Raw genomic sequence first — 21,891 nt, 5'->3', positions numbered from 1 at the left:
TTCGATTTTGTTATTTGCCTTTTGAAACGCTGCTTAAGTAAGCGAAGTCTAGTGACCAGTCCAAATCCAAAAAGCAATAAAAAAAATAAAAAATACTTCCTCCTGTCATTTATTAATTACCTTCTAAAAAAATATTTAATTTTTATAAGTAACTTTGCATAATGAAAAGATGGATTACTAATCACTTTTCTAAAAACATTATATTTAATAAAAATAAATTAAAAAATTTGTTTATTTTTTAAATAATAACAATAATCTAACTAATCTTTTATTTTGATGAAATGATTAGAAGCTGCTTGTAAATCTACAGTTAGAAGATAGGGATGGAAGGAGAGAGGAGGGAATGAGAATTATGATATATATTGTATTCCGAAAATGCCCCTGTGAGTGGGGACAAGTAGCGAGGAGGAGAGGGGGTGGGACGCGAAACACGTGGTGTCTAAGTGACACGATTTTTCACTGCAAATTGTCTCTCATTGGGATCGCTGTCAACAAGTTGTCCTTGGGTTAACACGTGTCGCGAAAAGGATAAACGGGTGTGGTCGCCACGTGTCGGTCAGACATCGAGAATCGGAAAGCTGCCACGTAGCTTCAATGATTTCAACTGCTTGCTCTGTGCTCTCGCCAAGTCGCAATCGCCAATCCCTCGGTTTACTGGAAAAGATGCTCCATTTCTTTTATGTCATCATTTTCCAGATTTGGTCTAAATCTTCTCCGATCTCAATTCAGAAAATATTTTTTATTCTAATCGCTCCAATGATTTGGCAGCACCGGTTCACCTCGTTCACTTGTTCATTCATGGAATGTTGGCCCAAAAAAAAAAAATTGTTTATTCGTGGAATTATCATTATAATTACGCTATGTAAAAAGTTGTTCTTAGTTCTTATGTAACGATATCTTCATTTTTAAAATCGATTATATGAATTGCATTAAAGGTGCGTTTGGATTCCGATTAAAAAAATTAATGATAGAAAAAATTAATCATTAAAATACGATAATGTTTGAATAAATTTTCTCAAAAAAATTGAAAATATTTACATAAATTTTTTAAAATTAATTTTAAGTGGGTAATTATATTGTTTAAAGTGGCAAGTCAGTGATACTCAAAATTAATTTTTCAAATTGAACAAATTTCAACTTATCTTAAATAGAATTGTTGAAGCCAAACGGGATATGGAAAAATTAACGTGTTTGGATAAAAAATTTTAAAACTATAATTTTAAACTCATAAATAATTTTGAAAGTGTATCCAAAAAGGTCTTATCTCCTTATTTTTATAGTTGATTATATGAATTGTGTCAATTCTTTAAAACATGTCATTTATCAATACATTATATTTAATAGAATTGGTTTAAACCAAGATCGTAGTGTCTTACGTGACATTATTAGGATAATTCATACATAAATTTAATTAATTTAAATTTAGAATCCCATTTTCAAATATTTTTTAAAGTTATTGAGCTCAGCATTTTAAAATGAAAGGATTTAAAACATAGGAAAGCATTAATGCTAATTAAAATAATTCAATAAAAAATAATAACCTGTACTGTGCATTTTACAATGGCAACTATCATTAAAGGCTTGTCCTACAGCTAATGTACCCTTAGCTGTAATCAAGTGCCACAATCCTATTCACCGCGACATATAATACTATTTGTCATAGTGAATAAAGCTTTCCATGACAACATTGTTTTTTTATCATGACAGCTTTCAATGGCAAACTTTTGGAGTACGCTATAACTTTATCTTATGTTTAATTAAAGTGATTTAAATACCAATACAAAAGCTTAATTAATCATCTAGCTAACAGCATTGATTTCATCATAGATAATATTTCATTTAGAAATTGTATGCTTGAATGCGAAATGGTCACTTTTCTAAAATAAAGTACAATTCAAGTGTTTCACGATTTCAATCATTTGTCATTAGCCTCAATCGAGGCTCGAATCATGTTCAACTAGACTAACAAACATTTGATTGATTAATTATATATATAATTATACAATTCAAGCAGGTTCTTGCCATTCAAACCCCTAATTACTCAAAACAGGATCAAATACCTGAAGCATTTTAGGCTATAAAAGTGATCACATCATAACATTAAAATAATTATCTATCAACAAGTATTTATATTAACATTTTAGTGTACTAACATAACCATATCTCAAAGTACATATCCAGACCAAAATACAACCTCATTAGACACATCATGTGAGTACAATCAAGAATATGTGCATATCATAGTTGGCAATGCACATGTATACACGTATATATCATTTACACATCACAAGATCAGGGTGATACAAAACAAGCAATATGAAACTACTCGTTGCTCGCTCGTCCCCCTTGCTTCTACCAGCAATATCACCTGTAACACAGTAACCACACAGTGAGACAAAATTCTAATAACTAAATAATCTAAAATGCATATCTCCAAATCAACATGTAAACAAGTAAGTAAAATGAAATAGCATAATATATATTCGTAGTAAACAAATAAATAAATATATAATAACCTATATGTGCACAATTGTTGTTTTAGGTTTCAAAACTATAATTATACTTAAATCTACCATTTCACAAACTTATAAATAATTCAATATGCAGACAAACAGATTAGATTATTTAGTTATCTCGACTCTTTTATTATTGAAGATGTTACTCATGAAAATTATTGCTCTTCACACTTTTAATTGCTCAAAACACACTTGAGCCACGTTAATTTACAAAGTTAAGCATTACATGTTAATTTTATAATTTAATATAAGCACTTAATAACACAGTTAAGTTAACCTAAGTTACTAATTTTTATTGTTGGACTTCTAAGCCCTAATTAACCTCTCAAGCTTCACACAACTTCCATTAAACCAAGAGAAACTAGGCCAGATAAGGAGAGTAAATATGTACAAGGCTCACCCAAAGAAAACAAGTCAAAAGTAGCTCTTAGGTGCTCAAACCCTTTTGCCTTAGCACAGCCTTCCTCTTCTTCTCCCTTTTACCGCACTTTTCCCTTCCTTTCCTCTCTATCTCACGTCCAATTTAAGAGCTATTCAAGTAAATTTAGCAAATGGCTCAGTTGGGCCATGTGAGATTTAAACCATCAATTAGGCCATCCCATATTAGCTCCATTCAAGAGCTCTCCGAACATCTAAATAAGTCCATTAGTGAATCCGTAAGCACAATTAAATCATAACTATACTCATTAATGATCCCTTATTAGTTCATAATGTTTTGAATTAGAACATTTGAAATGTTACAAAACTTCATTCAAGCTGAGCTTATTTAAATTGAGTTTTAAATATATGAACATATAACAAATTATGAGTATACATCAGGCTTTAAAATTTAATCAGGATGGGTATTCATTTTTAAATTTTATTTTATTTATTTTTTAAACCAATTTTAAATTTTGTCTTAAAATGTTAAATTTTCCAAATAGCATAACACCAAAACTGCACTTTTTTTTCCCATTCTTATTAAAGTGATATCAAAGATTAAAATCAAATAGTAAAAATGAATGCATATGATTATGAAATAACTTCTTGGGTTTATTTTTTTCTTCATATATTCAAAACGAACAATTATCAAAACATTAAATCTTCTTTCAGAGATGCAAAATGTGAGAATATGGAGTTTAGGGAGGGTTTGTGAGCATTAAATGGAAGTTGAGGTGAAGGTTAGTTTCATTTTATTAATAATAAAGGAGAATTTGATTGTTAGGACTAAGCTCATTCAAGTTTTGATTTTGCTCAAATTTTTCTGAGCTTATTGGAGGTGGCATAAATAATCCTGATAAATAAAAAAAATTAAACTCATAAGTTCGATCCTAGGATTTTTTACTTATTTAAATTGGCCTATCAAGTGTCCAGTATTTGATATTTTCGTACCTATTTTTCTTTATATTTTATTTTTTTTAGTTTCATAGAATTAAGAAAGACCGTATTCTCCATCATCTTGCCAGCTTCAATTTACCAACCTTCTTGTTTGGATATTATACAATCAAAGATTTTTTTTTAAAAAAAAGTGGACAGAGATTAGAGGGCTCTACGTAGCTAACAATTCAAATTTGTAAAACTTACAATTTATTTGAAATTATAAAAAAATTATAATATAATATCTCACATACTTTATAACTTTTTGTGGATGCGAATGGTAGATTGGGCTGAAATTCAAATTTCGTAGTGCTGTATTATTGCACACCAGAGCGAGATAAGAATATTTTACAATTATATATCATTATATCGCATCGGTTATGAATGCCTGCCAGCGTCGGATTTGTCAAGTTCAGCAGCGTCAAGGTCGCCCCCATGTGCTGCGCAACGAGTTTATACAATATACATTCCCTCTCATCTCATTTATGAACACAATTTAAAAAATTTATTTAATTTTATTTATAAATTATGATTTTTTAAATAACATTTTTAAAATCACCTGAAAGAAAAAAATAATATAATATTACTTTTAAAATTTATTATATAAGAATATATTTAAAATTATATATATTTTCATTCATTGTATTTTTTATATTGATATTAATGAGATGGATAAAAATAATTTATAAAAAAGACCGAATAAATATACATTAGCTGTATCTCATGTAATAACATATCAATATACGCTTTTTGGTTCAGCCAAAATACACACAAACACATACTCTTTTTAGACAATAATATATGTTATTAATAATTAATTTATGTTCATATAAAAAATATTAATTAAAATTTCATTTTTTTAAAAATGGTCACTTCTTTATATTTATACTCTTAAATTTTTTTAACAATCTATGCATGATCTTTAAATATTATGAAATATAAAAAAGGTGCATAAATGATAAAAAATGTAAAATTTAAATCATGAGTTATTTTTAAAAGTAATTTATATCACGATCCAGATAAAGTAGTTCATGCAGTATCTACAAAGCTTTTGTTTATTACTTTATCGTGAATTTCAATTATTTTATTATTACAAGGCATTTAACCTTAAAAAACAAAAGTGACGGCCATTTTCACAATCCACCACCTTATTGTGAGGGGTACATTGCTTTGGAAAACATTACGCGTGTGAGTTTTACAATTTTACATTTCTTACTCCTAATATTTCACACTCCAAAACTAAATAAAAAAATTGTGTACACAATTTTTTTAAAATATATATAATAGTTTAATAATTAAAATAAGATATGAAAAAGATATTTATATAAAAAATTATACAAATTTATTTAATATAACTTCTCAAAAAAGTAATGATCAATTTATTATTATATTTATATCATTACAATTTTATTATCAATGTATTTTTTTAAAAAATTATTAATTTTAAAATTACATTACTTTGCATCCTTTGCTCTGTGTCTTATCTTGACCATAGTTTACAGTAGATTTTTTATTATTTATATATCTTTTATTAAAAGTAATCATATTTAAGAATACATTTAGTTTAGAAACTAAATGTAAAAATTAATTAAATTAATTATTTTTTTAAATTTTCATAACCAATTGAAGGAGGAATGCGAACGGCTATTAGCCTATTATTGTTAGAGCTGGTATTTCGACAGGTCAAATTTATTTAAATTAAATTTAAAATATTTTATTTTTTTTAAAAAATTATATAATTAAGTTCGATCATAATACATTATAATTTTAAATTTATTCAGGCAAATTTGAATATCTAAAATGTTTTAAAAATATTCTTTTATTTTTGAGGACACTGGTACTGTGTCACAGTTCGCGGGTACTGCAATAATAGTACTAATATAAACAAATGAAAAATTTAGAAGCTGATAATCGTGATGTGATGACTAGAAAGAGATCCAACGGTTGAGGAAGAAAGTTGACCTGAAAACACCCGGTCAAGCGAAAGGTAGAAAATTCAAGGAAACGATGTCCGGCGGGAATGATGGAGGAACATGGAGTGCGTGACAGCCACGTGGTCCAACTATACAGAGATAACAACATGGGTCATCATAATTCATGTCCTGCGGTGGGGCCCGCCTCTCCAAGTTGCAATTACTCTTTCCTGCTTTCAGAGATTTGTGGGGGGAAAAAAGAAAGGAAGGGGATTAGTGTCCGAAGCGGAGCCACGTGTTAACTACGGAAGACTGTACCACGTGTCCATGACGGTGAGGTCCGTGAACTGTGACACAGTACCAGTGTCCTCCTAATTTTCCACGAGAGGATGTGACATATTCTCCTCTCATTTAAAAATATAATATATTTTTTAAATAATTAAATATTAAAAAATATAAAATATTTTAAATTTTTTAATATATAATTATTATTTTTTTAAAAATTATTTTTATTAATAATAACTTTATATTTATTATGAGATATTTAATAAAAATAAACATAAAAAGATAAAATTAATTTAAAAATAAATAATTATTTTTTAGTAAGTAAGATTCGATTAAATATACCTTATATTTTTTAATTGAAAGAATAGATCATTAAACTTTAAAATTTAAATTTAATTTAGTGAGAATTGAAATGAAATTAATTTACATGGTAAAAATATTAAAATAGTTTCTATTAAAATATTAAAAAATAATGGTCAAATTAATATGTAATGTTAAGAATTAATAATTAAAGTTAATAATTAATAACTGAAGTTATTTTATAAGTTTTGATAAGTTAATTGAATAAATCTTCTAATCTTCTCAATAATTAATAAGTCAAATAATTTATAAGTAATATTGATAAATTAATAAGTAAATTTAAAAAATTAATAACTGATATTATTTTAAAAATCTCAATAAATTTATTGAATAAATTAATAAATAAAAATGATAATAATTTTTTAAATATATAAATAATAATTTGGTCATTTAAAATTTTATAATTTTTTTAAAGTTTTAAAGAATTTTTCTGTCATTAATGAATTTATATAAATGATTAAATTATCTTTATTAAAAATAAATTATTCACGAGTTTAGTTTAAATATCCATGACTTTCTTTCTTATTTGTGATTTACTATTTCATTGTCGTGACTATAAGAAAAAAGTTGTAGATATTTAAACAAAATTTATAAATTATTTATTCTTAATAATGATAATTTGATGATTTATATAAATTTATTAATGATAAAAATTTTTTAAAACTTTAAAGGAATTATGACATTTTGAGGGACCAAATATTTATATATTTTTAAAAAAATTTATTATCATTTTCTCAATTAATAATTGTTAAGTCAAGAAAATAATTTATAATAATATTAAAAAATTAATAAGCAACGTTAAGAAATTAACAATTAATATAATTTTTTAAAATTCAATAAATTTATTAATTTTTTAATATTATATATAAATTTATCTACTATTTTTTTTAAATATTTAGACGGAGACTATTTCTTTGATTTCATAATATAAATTACCAAGTGACATTCTCCCATTTTCTATTTAGCTCAGAATGACCTTTCGGTGTCGCGTCTGGCCATTCTGCTTACGTCATGGCGCTCGCGTGTTCTCAAAAACTTTAAAAAGGTAAAATTTTACTAGGCCCCATAACGAAAATAAAATTTTGTAAGAAAAGACATAATTACTTATAAGGTTTTATAGATACATAGACAAGCATTTATTCTAATTTTAACAAATGAAAAGTAACTATATATAATTAATAACAATCAGTGATGGAATCAGGATTCAAAATTAGAGTACAAGATAATTTAATAAAATATTAATATTTTTAAAAAATAATAATTATATTATAGGACTAAAACTATAGTAACATAAATAAATTGATTATCATTTTTCTTCTTAAAAATTATAATGACTAAGTTGATATGATTTTTTTTATAAATATGCTCTTCATATCTTATATAAATCATCAAACTATTTTATATCTAATAAATTTTTGAGCTCAAATATTTTTATTTAATCTAAAGGGGGCAAAGGATCAAGAATAAAAGGTGTAAAGTTATGAAATTTTCATACTATACTTGTTATATTTTCCAATGTGAGGGGGTGTATTTGCCCCCTTCACTGCCATGTTGCTCTGCCACTGATAATAATCCATTTAAAAATGACAAGTTGCAATAATTTATAGCACGGGTTTAATTATATAAGTATCGATCATGTATAAATAAACATCCATTTAGCTTTGACAAGTTACATTATGTAGTTAACAAAAATTTATTTAGAATTAACAAGTGATTACAACTAAAGGTACATATTTAATTATATAAGTATTAGTCTTGTATAAATAAGCATTCATTTGAGTTAACAACTCATTAAATTATTAAATTTTAAGGACAATTAAGTTGTTTTTCCCCTCATAAACATGTAGTTACTTTTTTGTAAGAATTAGGTGGATTATACGTCTCAGAAGCTACTATATGTAAAATGCGTGCGCTCTAATCAATGGTGGATGTGGTATTATGGACAGTATGGCTTGAATTATAATATTCAAATTAATTATTGATTAGATCGTAATTTAAGTAGTGCATATTCGAGTGATTGTTTGATTAACCTTCAATTAAGTGGTTCATCTTGTATGGACTGGATCATGTTTGGGCTTTATGTGTTGGCGGGTTGAAATTAGATTAGGCATGTGAAATTTCTCTTAAAAGTTATGGCCCATAGGCATTTTGCTTTTCAAAGTTGGATCGCATGCATTGAACGACTTTTTTTTTTTTTAAAAAAAAAAGGAACGAGAAAGCCTCAAGTCGTTGACTTTTCTTTTCTCCTTCTCCTTCTCCTTCTCCTTCTTCTTCTTTTTTTCAATTTGGATGAAAAATGAAAAAGCAAATTAATCTCTAGGCACTAGGGAATCCCTAGTTTAATTATACGTCATGATACGTAAGGTCTTCACTTCTTTCCTTGTGGAGGTGAATGATTGATGATGTTTTTCAAAGATCATATCACGAATGGCTTTTCAGTTCATACAAATCTTGCATAATGATATTTCTGCTGTTATGTTGAAAGGCCCATGATTTTCATCATGCGAATCCAAATATAAGAATTCTTTGCTTGTTGTTAGTAGCGATGCAAAAATCAATCTGAGTTGTGTTAAATCATACTGGTTTTAAAAGTTATTTTTGTTACACCAATAAAATGCGACAACTCTTTAAAGTGAAACGGACCTTTCATGGAAAAAATAGAGTGAGACAATATAAATAACATGATAGAAAAAAATACAACATAGGAGTAGAACGCAAGAAAGGAAGTGTGATGTCTAAAAACTTGAAAGTGGTGTATTAGACTCATGCATGGGCTGCTGTTTATAAGTCGCGGATGAAACACAATTGTTGTCATGTCAAGTTTCTTGTTATTAAGATGATTTTTTGTCAAATGTTATTAATTTAATCATTACCTCGCTTTAAACATATTTTAAATTTTAATCAAATTTTGTTGCAAATTTAAATTAAGGAAAATCATCTTTAAACACACAAAAAATCATTAAAAAATACAAATAAATAATTCAATTACATAAAAATTTAGGAGAAAAGGTTAACTTCTTTTCTCTCCTCCTCACTGTTGGAGATGAGAATTGAGAACAAGTCATGCTTTCATCAAGTGGTTTATAACCAAACTTGATTTATAGTTGAAAATCTCTTTAAGCTGTTTTTGGTATCTTAGAATTAATAAAAGGGAAACAAAATCAGACATGAGATAATTCCATCAAAATTGATGGAATATGATTCCATTTAGAGGCAATACTACATGGAATCGGCCATTTGGACACGAAATTGGGTTCCATAGTAAAAAACTTCAATTTTCTATTTCCATATGCCTCTTCATCTTATTTTCTACGTTACACCCCTTTATCATACCATTCCTCCATCCCTAACAACAAGCAACACGTCAATAGCAATGAGTACTATAAATGGTGTTTTAAATTAGGACTTAATCTTTAAACTAATTATAGTAAATTAAGGACTAACTCAAAAAGATTATCCTATAAGAGATTAACCTTTCACAAATGATTCAACACAAAGGGATCCTAAGTCTTTAAAATATTTTAAGAACCCATATCATTCAATTAGATCTATGCGAAAGCATGACAAAGGAAACACATCAACATGGGAGAAAAGCTTCCCCCTTTATTTTCTCTCTATGCCTTACTCCACAATACATATATACATATTTACAATATAATCCTTCGCTGCTCAAACCCTTCTATAATTGGCAGCAAGGGGCTAAGATCTCAATCACATTTATCACAATGACTATTATCTAATCATTATGATCTATATATCATCTATTCATCAATAGCCTATCATATGCATGAATTTTTTTTTACATTCACATATAATTAATATCAAATGCTCACACTTGGACATCAAAAACATAAGGAGAGATCATAACAATATTCAAGTTCTCAATCTAAGCAGATATTAACTATTTTCACTTGCACAAATATTTTGGCTCATTAATATAATACAGGCTTCAAACCACATTCTCAAAGGCCTAAAATACATTTCCATCCAACACAAAACCCATAATGCAAGTAGATCAAGAATATATTATCCTAGTTGGCAATATCATAAACTAAATACATATATCAAAATAAAATAAGAAAGGCCTACTAAAGTGATTATTATCACTTGACCTAATGCTCATTTCCTCTATTTTTCTGAGATGAGCTAGCTCCTATAATATGTTAAAAGAGAGGGGTGAGTATAACCACTCAACAACCAAGGTACATCTAAGTTTTACAAATATATGGTAATTAATCATGAATGCAAGTAGCTAATAAGTTTATCAAGGTGACCATGTAAACAATCATATTAATAACATGTTAATTACATTAACATCTACACATAATTACTACATGTTCTCATTTTCACAATTATAATCATATTCTCAACATAGCCATCAATCACTCAAATGGCATGATAATAATAATATGCATGATCAATCTCTCCCTTATATCCCCCCTTATTTCTCCTGACATGAAATCCGTGGGCTAACCACTGGAAGGGATCGTCCATGTGGTGAAACTACCTAAGGTCTTAATCATATTGTGGGGGGCTATTGGGTCAGGGTTACCTTACTCACTTATGAACAAGGATTCCCCCAAATCACACACTATGGGATATTATATCCAAAACTAACTCTAGCCAAAACTCCAGGTAGGCCAGTAGGGTCAAGTCCCTTAATAGGAACAATGCTACAGTACCTTACAAGGTAAGTAGCAGCTATAACCCCTGAGATTATTAGTTAATGGCCAAGTACCATATGAATTTTGCATAACTGCTAACTCCTTCACTAAAGTGAACTCCCGCCATATGATCATGCTCATAAGAAAATGCATTTCAAAAGCTCACATATATATAATTCACAATTATCCCATATGCTTATTAACTTTCTTGCTTAAGAAGTATCAAGACTTATCATTTTTTTCAATCATGCTTCTTGCATCAATTTTATATTACCACATAACCCACATTAGCATTATATAAAACTCAACATGCTCATATACAATTCATCATTATGCAAAATTCGCAATTTATAACTAAGAGTGTACACTTCATCATCAACCATCAATCTCATTATTCACTCCAAGTTACAATTAACTGGGTCACAAATCATAAAGTCTCAATAAAGCCACATGCATTACAAACAACCATTTCAAAATTTAGACATATATATATATATATATATATTCTTTTGTTTCACCAACATAATTAATTAATTAACATATAAATGTATAAAATAAATTTTTTCCGGTTACCTCACCCTTTAAGAGATCAAAGGTTATCCCTCAAGTTACAACACTTCCAAAGCTTTTCAAAGATCGAATTGTGTTAAAAGAAAATTAATCTACAATTGATCATATCTCAATGTGTTAATAATATTATTAATACAATTTTTACTCATACTCTAACATCTAAGTATTTATTTTATTTTATTTCATTTTTTTAAGACCTTAATCTTAGCCTCTTGAGTTCTAAAATTTAACTTCATGTATTTGAACTTATCTACTTAGTTCAATAATCTCCTTCACAATAATTTCATTGAAATTTAGCTAAAAACATCATTCAAATAATTTCTAATATCAAAATTTTCCTTTTTATTCCAAATATTCACACATAAAAATAGTCAAAAATTGCAAACTTGATATCAAGCCTAGAATCATTATTCTATAGCCCTAATAATTTATTTTTCATTTTAAATAATCATCTAAATATCAACAAATTAATTTATATTTTAAATTTAACCAAAAATCTGTCCACAGGGATCTAGGGATAAACTCAAATTCCAATTTTATCAATAAAATAATACTCCAGAATATTTATTAAACTACCAATAACCTCAACAACTAGATTTACTCATCAAAAATTTATCCCTCTTTCAAACCCTAGATTTTTCAAAATCTCAAAATCTGCAGCTCAAAAAGAAAAATGACTAAAAAAAATATTTAGAACACTTACCTAATCTTAAATACTTAAAATGTCATCTAAAATATCCTATTAAAGAGTTTTGCCTTCTAAATTAGCTCCTACCACCACAGCGTCGCTCGCTCTCTATGTACAAAAGTAGAAACGAAAAGGAAGAAGAGAATGAAAAGCCGAAAGGCTTTGTTGGCCTTTTTAAAAATAGTGTGGTCCCATGGCTTTTGCTCCTCATCTTTTCTTGTCTTTTGTTAATATACTATACAAGTATACGGTTCCCGCCCCCATTTTTTCTTTATTTTTTTTAATTCACTTTCCTTCTTTTTTTTCTTTTCTTTTATATATGTATACATTAAACACACACGCACACCCTAACGTCTTTTCCATCTATTTCTCTTCTTCTTCTTCTTCTTTTTATTTCACATCCCTTTTCTCTTTTAAGAATAATAATAGTGATAATTTTATTTTCTAAAAAAAATCATAACTTAAAATTTAGATTCATGCTAAATTAAATCCAACAATAATCTCTTAGCTAAAATTATTTATATCTAAATATTTTTTTAAAATTATTCATTTGCTCTTGATTAACTTAATTAATTTGGGTTAAATTTCAGTGTTACAAGCATCACCTCTACAACTATGATGACAGTGAGCACCACCTCTAATGGCAGCGAACACCATCACTGTTACTGGAGAGGCTGTGGAAGGAGGTGAAGGCAGTGGCAAAGATGCGTCAGAAAGTAAAGGCAACAACCAAGTCTTGTTCTAACCATCTAAGTCTAGAAACCATTCTTCAAAATCTGCAGTAGCAATTAGCAACCTTCAACAATTTCTAGGCTACACCTTGATGGTGATTTATCCCTTCTCAAGCTTCTAGTTAGAATTCTTGAAACCCACAAGTTAGAGTTGTTAACTATTGAGTTTTACAATTGAAATTGCTTTGGATAAATTGTTTGTGATCATTTTCAATGTACTAAATGTGGCATTGATCTTCCTTTCTTGCCACCACTTTCAAACTCTACCTCACCATCTCTCAATCCCTCACCTTCCTTTTGTTTCTTTCCATCGTTTTAAAAAACAGATTAGATATCGAGCTAGAAATGCTAATGGATCAAGGTAGAGCTGGGAAAATGGGTTGAGCCCGCGGGCTAGCTCGTTTAACCTGCACAATTTAACGGGTTGGGTTGAAAAAATTGGCCCGTTTTTTAAAACGGGTTGGGTTAGCCCAACCCGCAAAAAAATGGGTTAAAACGGGCTAGCCCGCGGGCTAAACGGGCTGGCTTGCGGGCTAGCAATATTTTTTAAAAAAATAATTTTTTATTTTTTAATTACATTATATCTTTTTATAAATTTATAATAATGATAATATTTTTTCAATATATAATTTATGACTTTTAAAAATGTTCTTTACATTTAAAATATAGTGTAAATTCTATTTATAATTTGCAAATAAATTTTTTTTATAGTTTATAAAGATGATTTATTAGTTTTTATAGAAATATTTTGAATATATATTATTTATTAATCTCATAAATTCTATTGATTGAAATTATAAATATGAATTTACTAAGAAAAATAATATGAGTTTATATTCAAATTTTCTTTATTAGTGACAAAGATAGCACACCTAGGTGAGAAAATGATTAATAATAAAAATCTAGCAAAATAAATTTGCTTGGTTGAATTCTATATTTATTTTATTTATTTACAAGTTTTTAAATTTTTAATTTTCTTTAAAATATGAAATAAATATATATATATTTATATTGTATAAATTTTAAATTATTGAAAAAATTTAATAATTTTTTGTGGGCTAGCCCGCGGTTGACTAGCCCACTAGAAAATGGGTTGGGTTAGATTTTTCAGCCCGTTTTATCAGGCGGGCTGGTCCAACCCAACCCGCAAAACTGCCAGCCCGCACGGGCTAGCTCGCAAACTGGCCCGTAACCCGTTTGCTCAATACTAGATCAAGGTTTATATTGTCCAATCCATCTAACTAGCAAATACATTGGTAATATAATATTTAAATAAAAAATATGATATATAATTATTTATGCAATAACACTTGAATAAAATGAGTGTTAAATAAACTAAAAAAATCTTGTGAAACATGCAAGTGACAATAAGATGAGATAAAATGTAATAATTCCTTTCAAGTCTCTTATAATCTTTTTGACATTAATGTCTTTTATAAAATGACTATAATGTTCTTAATTTAAAATAATAAAAGAAATGAATAGACGATTAAAAATTTGTAGAACAAAACTTATCATTTACTATGTTATTTTAGTCATTGATAGAAAAAAAATATTCATTGTTTAAACTAAAATGATCATTGATATTTATAGTACTTTAATTAAAAAATAGTTGCTCATTTACCATGTTGTTTTATTAAAAATTTATTGACGGAAAGTTGTAATTATTCATCTCATTTTAGTAATTATTCAAAATAGTTGTTGATATTTAGAATATTTGAATTTAAGTGATTAGAATCAAACCATGTCATTTGCTATTCCATCCTATTTTAGTTATTATATCAGAGGAAAAGTAGTCATTATCTAATCAAACTAATCATCAATATTTTAAATTGGGATAATTATAATCATTTCATGAGAGATATTAATATAAGAAAGATCTCATAAAAATTGAGAAAAATTATCACATTTCACAAACTTCATTATTATTTGGATATTTCAAGAAGATTTTTCTATTATTTTTTCAATTTTAATTCCATGTAACAATTTTTATCTTAAAAATAGTAACGAAATTATGATATAAACATTTTTAGCAATAATTGGGAGATAGATAAAATTAAATCTCACAATTAATTCAATTGACTCTTGACTCTTTAAAGCTATTATTTAGACTCAAACAAATTGATGGATTCCTTTCTATTTTTCAAAAGCATTAATTTAGGCCAAAAAACATTTACTAATAATTTATTAATTTTGGACTTTTTCAGCAAAACGTTTCCATCTTCACTGAGCCCACTCCCTACTCTCAAGCCTTCTTGTGTCCCCCGAGTTTCTTCACTCCCAAGGCTTCATCCTCCTCTCTCCTCTTTGAATGAATCCCCTGCTCTTCGTTCTTGTTATTTCATTCGATTAAGTTTTGTCATTGTTTTTCCTCTCCATCCTCCTCGCCAGTAGGATGGGAAGGGAAAAGGGAGAAAATAAGTGAAGAAGAATAGAAATTGGAGAAGGTAGAGGTAGAAAGAGAAGAGAGAACCTCCTGAAAATAAATCAATGTCAATTCTTATTTATTCATAAAGACCTGTAAAGCAAATACATTGAGATACTATTTATTAGCCTTAATTTAATTTATAAATAAAGTTATTAAAAATAAAATATTTTATAAATTTTAATAGTTAAATTTAAATATTCTAAAATAATTTAAAAAATAATTTAATAATTTAAAAGAGTATATGTATTCCATCATAATACTTGATATTAGATTTTATTTGTGATCTAAGATCACATTTTTGTTTTAAAAAAATCCGTTTAGTAACTACTCTCTTCCTTGAAATATGTTTTAAGTAGTTAAATATTATAAAATATAAAATATTTTAGAGGATACAGAGGAAGATAAAGCTTGAGAAAGACATTCCCGCAAACTTTATGGAAGTTGATGACAGCAACACCGTGTAACGTGGCTAAGTTTTTGATTTACTCGTGAAAATTTAACAATTACTGTTTTTTTAATGAGAAAAATATGGCTTTTTAGGGCTTTAGAAACAGAGGTGAAGTGTTTTATTAAATTAATCATGATGAATTAAACAGAAGAACAAACTTACTATAATTCCGGAACTGGAACTGTTATCTTTAGTGATGGTGGGAGGGAAGGCGTCCATGTGAATCACGAAGCTATCAGATTTCTGGGGTGCGTATTGAAATGCGTCTATGTGATCTGAAATCGAGATTTTCTGGGTCACCTTGTTCTGTTCCAATTCGGTCGCCCCGCGTGAAGAAGAAAAAGAAGAAGAACATGAGTCCTGGAAAAGCAGAGTTAGGAAGGATCTGCGAGTGGAAATTATGGGTGTGACGAAGAAAGACCAGAAATTCAGTGAAACTGCTATGGCTAAGAAAATTAAGAGAGAACCTAGAAAACGAACAATTTATTGTTAAATTAATTTGTAAATATAATATAATTTATCAAACAAGTTTTTATATTTTTTTATTTTTAGATATAATTTTTTAAATCAATTATTTAAACAATTTTTTTATTTTGTTTTATAAAATATCAGTTTTCACAAAAATAATTTTTTTTTGAATATAAGACCATGGAAGGACCGTGCAAAGGATGGCTTAGGTCAAATCAAGACCATGAGCCAACGACACCCTAAAGGTGGAACGTCATAAAATAAAGTGTCTATATTTTCTCTCATAGCTTGTCGAGCAAGTCAATCCGCACATTTGTTACATTTTCTAAACGCATGGTTGAAGGTGATAGTCCAATCCTTCATGATGAGACATCTGATTTTCTTTATGATATCGCCAAGAGGATGATTCAAATTATGATCCTTTTGAACAAGTGTCAGGGTTTCTAAAGAATCAGTGTATACATTAACTTGCTTGAAGTTATTCTCCCAACAAAGCTTTAATCCCTTAAAAATACCCAAGAGCTCAACGGTAGTGGTAGGATGATAGCCTAGACTTTTAATAAAGCCTTTAATCCAGTTTCCTAAATCATCACGAATGAGGCCACCCTAAGAAGCATCTCCATTGGTAAGAATAGAACTATCAGTATCCAATTTGATCCAGCCAGGTTTTGGTGGAATCCATCTAGTGAAAGATCTGTTTTGATTCATCTGCATAATGCCAAGTTGAGATTGAAAGGTAGAGGTCATTGATTATGTCCTGTGTGTAAGTGAAAATGATGTCTTTCTTAAGAGTTCGGTCTTCCGAGTAGATAGATTTGCAGCGCTCTTTCCAAATGTTCCAACAAATATAGGCAAAAAAATTCTTTCAAGGGATTCTTCTGGTATTAGCATTACTAACAATGTTTTTCGCATTATAGAGAATCCAATCTTGAAAGGAAAGAGAAAAGAAAGTATTAAGCTTTGAATGTGTTACAAGTTTCATCCATACTTTCCTTGATTTAGTGCATCACGCAGAATGTGGATAGAGTTATTAAGAGAATTGCAGCCAAAGGGGCATTCAGAATTGAAAGAATCAGAGTTTATATGCAGTCGATTCCAAGTTGCTTTCCATAGAAAGTATTTGATCTTCTCGTAGGTGGGCCATTTCCATATAGTATTCCAAATTTTTGAGTTGCAATTCCCATCTTGATTCTCAATAGCTTTGTAGGCTGATTTGATGGAGAAGTTGCCGTCAGAAGAAGGTCTCCAAACAAGAATATCATTATCTCAATGAGGGTTAGGCGACTGGACAAGCAAAGTGGATTTAGTGTACGTTTAGTTTTTAGTTTGCCAAAAGTTCATTTGGTGAAAGTCAATTTAATGAAAGTCAGTTGTTGTAATGAAATTTGTGTTTGGATATATTTTTTCAAAAGTCAGTTTGATACATTAAAAGTTATTTAGTTTGTGATAGTGAGATGTGCTTTTAAATGTACAATTACCAAAAAGGACACTGATTTATAATGATTTATAATTTTTATTATACAAATGTAATATATTCAAAATATTTAAAAAATGTAATAAAGATTATAAATAACATAAATTTTGATCTATAATGCTAAAAATTTGATCTCTAATTATTTGTATTTTTTAATTTGTAATTTTAAAAGATGTAATAAAGATTTGTAATTTTTATTATACATTAATGCTAAAAATTAACATGATTAATTACTCAATTTATAATACTAAAAAAATTGATACCTAATTATTATTATTAAAATAATAATTATATTTTTAATGAATTAACTATTTTTTAAATAAAAAAAGAGATTAAACTAATATGGTCAAATAACATCCTACTTTTCAAATCCACTTTTCAAAAGCTTCAAATAGTTACGTTTCAGAAATCCACTTTCAGCTACTGTTTGAATGTACTTTCAGGATGTGCTTTTCTGCCAAATATTCTACCCAAACAACTTTCAACTTTCTGAAAGTGAAATTTTGCTTTCTGAACGTGAAACGGAGGAAAACCAAACGGACCCTTAATCACATCTGGGGGTAGATAACACTTTAATTTATCAATGTGCCAACCTCCTGAAGCTGCGCAAAAATTAGAGACTTTGGCATGAAGGATGGCTTCAGCTTTAGGATAAGCATATATGACAAGAGGCTCGGGGAGAAGTGACCACCTTTCATACCAAAAAGATATTTGATCTCCTTCGCCTACTATCCAACCAACATTGATTTTAAAAGTATCCCAAACTTTACAAACACTAATCCATGTGTAAGGTGATAAATTTGGTTTGTAAATCATAAGGATAAAGGGTTTGTTACATTTGTATTTATCGTGGACAATCTGAACCCAAAGATAGTTGGTCTTAGTAATAATGCCCTAGCATAGCTTCATGATGAAAGCAATATTTTAGTTTTTTATTCTCTTAAACCCAAGGCTGCCATGTTTCTTATCTTTAGTGATCTTATCCCAAGAGAGAAAATGCGGTTTTTTTGCTCCATCGGAAGAGTCCCAGAGGAAGTTTCAGGAGCTTTTGTCTAATTTAGAAAGAACATTATCGGGGAGGAGCATAATTTGCATAATATAACTCGGAAGATAAGAGAGCACGGACTTAATGAGGACAGATTTTCCTACAATATTGAGATAACGGCTCTTCCAAAAAGATAAACGAGAATTTATTTTTTCAATAAGAGGAGCAAATGTTAACTTAAAAGCTTTTTCATGAAGAATATGAATCCCAAGATATTTGCCAAGATTTTCGGTAAGGGGAATTTCCAATTCATTGTTGAGTTGTAAGGCTCTATTAATATTGATGTTTCTGGAACAAACGAGTTTAGATTTATCATAGTTGATTTTTTGTCCAGAAGCAATACAAAAATCATTAAGACATTTACAAATGATCCCAGCTTGTGTGAGAGAAGCATCTGCAAAAAGTAACAGATCGTCAGCAAAGGATAAATGTGAGATAGGAGGTCCATTAGTTGTTAGATTAATGGGCTTCCAATCTCTGTATCAATACTACTATAAATGCAATGAGCGTTCAATGTAAAGTACAAACAGATAAGGAGAAAGAGGATCCCCCTGTCTGATGCCACGTATAGGTTTGAATTCTTTAGATGGTTCACTATTTCAAAGGACTTTCATGCAAGGAGAAGAGACCGCTGCCGTGATGATCTTCATAAAATGAGAATTTATGCCTATAGCTTGAAGAGTATCTTCAATGAAAGCCTAAAAAAGTCTATCAAAAGCCTTTTTAAGATCAATTTTGAGAGCCATGAAGCCTCTTTTCCCAACTTTACTTCTCATGGAATGTATTACTTCTTGGGCAATAATAATATTATCACTGCTCTATCTACTTTGAATGAAGCTATATTGGTTATCCCCAATAAGATGATTCGTATAAGCTCTAAGATGGTTGGAGATGATTTTAGTTATGATTTTGTAGTTCATGTTATAGAGAGAGATTGGCCGAAAGTCTTTCATACAAGTAGGATGATCAAGTTTAAGAATAAGGGTAATGAAGGTATCATTAATGTTCGTAATGGTATTAGGATCTCTAAAGGCTGACTTAATTAGTTTGAATATGTTATCCTTGATATCCTCCTAATGAGTATGAAAGAAGTTAGCATTAAGACCATTAGGACTAGGCGCTTTAAAAGCTCCAATGTCAAAAGCAGCAGATTTAATTTCTTTTTCAATCACTTCCCTATAGAAAGAAAGAGATTGGTCATAGGTTAATGGTGGAAAAGTTATTTCAATACAAAACTTGGGGTTTCTCTGACTATCTTCCTTGAAGAGGTTTTCAAAATAAGAGATGGCCAAGTTCTTAAGAGAGAATTGATCGTGAATCCAGTTGCCATCATTATCTTTGAGTGATAGGACTTGATTCTTTTTTCTTCAGATGATAGTAGAGGCATGGAAGAACTTTGTATTCTTATCACCCCATTTTAACCATTTGCATCTAGATTTTTGATACCAAATTAATTCCTCTTGAAGAAGAACTTTATTATAGTCCTCCTAAAGGGATTTTTCCAGTTTCTTGAGAAAATAGCTGTCCTTAGAGCTTCTATTTTTATCAATCCCTTCAAGTCTTCTTAAAATTCTTCTTCTTTTTTTTTTTTGCAAAGATACTACCAAGACTATTCTTATTCCAATCGGCAGCAAGTTTAGCAAACTTCAGAGTTTCGTTTGTCCAATCATTATCACACTAAGAATCTTTGACAAGAGTCTTAAAGGAATCTTCTAAAGACCATACGGCATGGTATTTGAAGGGTATTGCATGAAGATTGGAAACATAATTCTTGCTGAGTTGAATGTGAATTGGTCGATGATCCGAACCAAATTTAAGAAGATGATGGCTGTTTGCATTAGTGAAAGAAAGTCTCCATTCCGTATTGTAGAAAGCCCAATCAAGCCTTTCTTTTATGCTACCTTTTTCCCAAGTAAACTTTTCTCCACTAAAATTGAGCTCAAGAAGGTTGGAAAGGTTGATGCATTGTTTAAAGAGCTTCATAGATTTCTAGTTAAAACCATTGCCACCATGTTTATCTTCACAAGATAGGTAAGCATTATAGTCACCAACAAGAAGCCAAGGTTCATTAGTGATTTTGGATAAGTTGATAATTGATTGCCAAAGTTCATCACGATTATAGGGATTAGGATCCCTATAAATACAAGATAAAGGGTAGGAAGTGTTGTCATACGGGATGTTGACTTTACAACGAAGCAACTGGACATTAGAGTATAAGTATTCAATATTAACTACATCATTATTCGAAAGTAACCAAATACCTCCAGTATAATCGGTGGCCTCAACATGAATCCAATCAGAGAATCCCAATTTTCTAACAATTTTATCAGCTCTAGCACCACTAGCTCTGGTTTTGAGTAAAATAAAAATTTAAGCATTATATCTATTAGAAATTTCTTTAACCCTGGAAGGAAAACTTTTAGCACAAGAACCTCTACAATTCCAACCAATAATATTCATGGAAAAAATAAATAAAAGCGAAGAAAGAACCTGGAACGCTGATTAACCACGGATATCAGACTGCATTTTCTCATTCTGATCATCGCTAAAATCATCATCTTCAAGATCCTCATTAATAGGAGTATTCTCAAAGTCTTATAGAGCAAATCATCATCTATGTCTTCATTTTCAATATACTCATCTTCAACAGAATTAATGTATTCTGAGACCTTAGATTTTTACTATGGTTATCCATGATGGTGTCATCACTCATTTGTGTCTTTGGAATAAAGCTGGGTGAGGAGTCAAGATCAAGAGGCTTTCTTTGTGAATGATTGAGAGTCAGCATTTGGTTATCAACATTGCTAATATTCTAAACCTTTAAATTCAGCGAGTAAATGTTATTTGCTGCAGTCAGGTGTCGTTTACGGGCTCAGAAGCACTAATGGCTTTCTCCTTGTATTTTTCGTTGATGGGTTGAGAATGAGAGCCCAAATTCTTTCTAT

Source organism: Prosopis cineraria, unplaced genomic scaffold (assembly GCF_029017545.1).
Source record: "Prosopis cineraria cultivar Desert tree isolate PC_DT_omini unplaced genomic scaffold, ASM2901754v1 PC5, whole genome shotgun sequence".
Classification (NCBI taxonomy): domain Eukaryota; kingdom Viridiplantae; phylum Streptophyta; class Magnoliopsida; order Fabales; family Fabaceae; genus Prosopis; species Prosopis cineraria.
This window is presented reverse-complemented; position numbering follows the sequence as displayed.